The 2405-nt window shown below is 68.4% G+C and overlaps 1 protein-coding gene across 1 annotated transcript in view; it reads right to left on the bottom strand.

Moving 5' to 3' along the window:
* RBFOX3 (RNA binding fox-1 homolog 3) overlaps positions 1-2405 on the bottom strand; it is a 37535-nt gene that overhangs the window by 34512 nt on the left and 618 nt on the right. The window lies entirely within an intron of this gene.

A 2405-nucleotide genomic window follows, 5' to 3' on the forward strand; every position in this document is an offset into this window, starting at 1 on the left:
TGCAGAGGAAGCGCATGAAAGTTTAATGGGAACCAGGGAAAATATCATCTCATCTCCACACTGCCCGAATGCTGCACGGGTGGAGGGGGGCTGGAGACGGACCCCTCCCCACTGGCGCAGGCCCATGCCAATGGCACGGACAGGAACACCCAGCAGGAGCCCTCATCCTGGGCAGCAGGCACCGCCGGACAAGACCCCTGACCTTGGGGCGAAGGCCCCAGCCCCACGGCCCACCAGGGAACCGGGACATCTCGTGCTGCACAGCCCACAGGCCTGGAGGCAGCGTGGGCTGAGCACTGAGGGGTGCTGGGCCCTGGCACTCTGCCCCAGCACCACCGTGACAGGAGGTGTCAGTGAGGTACCCGCCTGCAGGAAGACACGGGGCAGGGCCCCACACAGGGCTCAGCACCCCCGACCTTCCCCACCCCCAATGCCCCTGCCAGCCCTCAGCTCCCGTGGGCAAGGCACCCCGTGGGCACCGGCACCGTGGACTCCTTCCCTGCTCCTCTCTCCCTCCCTTCCTGCACCCTGGAGAGGACGGGAGAGTGCCCGGCCCTCAGTGCCCGCTGCGCTAGCATGCCGGGGGTCAGGCCATGCAAGCCAAGGGGTGCACTGAATACAGGAGTCCAGAGTCCGCCCCCTGGCGCGTGCAGCATGGGAGAGGGGCTGGCACATCCCCGTGGGGTCACCTGCTGTCCCGGGGGGGGTGCGGGGTGCAGACTGCGTGTGCATGTGCAGGACAGCGAACGACGGAGCCAGTCACGTGGCTGAGGTGGCAGGAAGCCGACGGGATGAGCGGGCAGGCGCCGCGGAGCTGCATGGGCACAGGGGCAGGAGGAGCTCCGGGACTGGCACCGCGGCCTCGGTACCCAGCTCTTTACATGCACAGACAGGACGTTTGCGCCCACCCAGCTCCACGGGCTCCCCATTTTGCAATCATTACAGACACCTCCTGCCTCCACCGCACTTATCAAGGCACCAGCAACTGCCGTTACGCTGAAGACACTTTGCCCTGGCGTCTCTGCCAGGCATGGTGGCAGTTCCCGAGCCGCCTGCCAGGGTGACCACGACGCCCGCTGCATAAGGAAGCCGGCCCCTGGGCTTTCCGCACCGCGTGACAGGGACACCCCTGCCCCAGCCAGCTCCGGAGCCGCAGCCAGGCCTCACCGTGGCCCCACGGCTTGCACTTTGCAGCTGCTCCCCTTTGTGGCCCAAACAATACGTGGCTCAGGAACGGGAGCCCTCCCACCAGCACGTCCACCCACCCCGCGCGGCTGTAAACTTCTGGAGCAAACCCCTCCTGCCCCACCCCGCGCCGGCCTGGCTGCTGCAGCCAGAGCAGGACCGGGGGCCTCTCCCTGCGGCTCCCGGGGAGGGATGACGAGGCGGCTGCATGCCCAGCGCCTGCATCCTCAGGGTGCTGGGAAAGCAAAGCCCTGCGGGCCTGCGGAGAGCCCTGAGGGCACTGGAGCACTTGCTCTGGCCCCCTGCCTGCCCGGACAGAGACCCCGGGATGCGCAGCTCCCTCTGCCCTGCCCCACGGTCCCTCTGCCATGGCCCCATCCTGCTGCTTTGGTTGTGCTGTGCTCTCCCCCAGCGTGGGGCCTGAGCCCCTGGGACGACTGGACTGGAGAGCCTCTCCAATGGGCAGCCCCCTTGCAACTCCCTTCCCCTTGTCTGCTGGGGCCAGGCAAGGTGCCTGCCCCTAATGCCCCCATGCAGAGCCCTTGGGCTGGGATGCCCACAGGACAGGAATGCAGCTAGCCCCCAGCACGGCCACGGCTGCCACAGGAGAGTGGGCATCGGGGGCACGGAGACCCATGCGCAGCACCTGGGCCGAGGGGCAGGCTGCACGAGGGACAGGCCAATGCAGCCCTCTGGGGTGAACCCTGTCCCTGCAACCTCCCCTGTCCTCGGCAGCGCCCTGCACGGGGAAAGCCCCCGCTCAGGCCGTGCCAGGCTGGTTCGGGGATGCTCTGCCCAGCCTTGCTTTCGCTCTGGCCTGCCTGGCTGGTGCCGCTCCTGTGCCACGCTGGTGGCGATGCCCCCCTTTCTGGCTCTGCATGTCGAGGCTCTTGCTCGGCTCCTGGCTCCTACGGGCCCCTTCCAGCCTCTTTGGAAGCAGCCGGGGGACAAGCCCCTCGGGAGGAGGTGCCAGGCCGCAGGGGGAAGAGAGCGGGCAGCTGCCTGCCTCCGCCTGGATGCCGCTGGTCTCCGAGACCCCTTTCCCGGCACAAGCATGGCCAGGCTCGCCCGGGGCACGAGCAAGCCAGGCAGCAGCGCCCAGGTCAATGCAGCTTCTCGCTGCCGCTTGCCCTCCGACCCCAACTCCTCTTGCTACGGGGAGAGGGGCTGGGCCTGCTGCAGCAAGACCCCCATGGGGAGGCTACCAGCCTGGTCCCCCG

Source organism: Alligator sinensis, unplaced genomic scaffold, assembly GCF_000455745.1.
Source record: "Alligator sinensis unplaced genomic scaffold, ASM45574v1 scaffold1565_1, whole genome shotgun sequence".
Taxonomy (NCBI): Eukaryota; Metazoa; Chordata; order Crocodylia; family Alligatoridae; genus Alligator; species Alligator sinensis.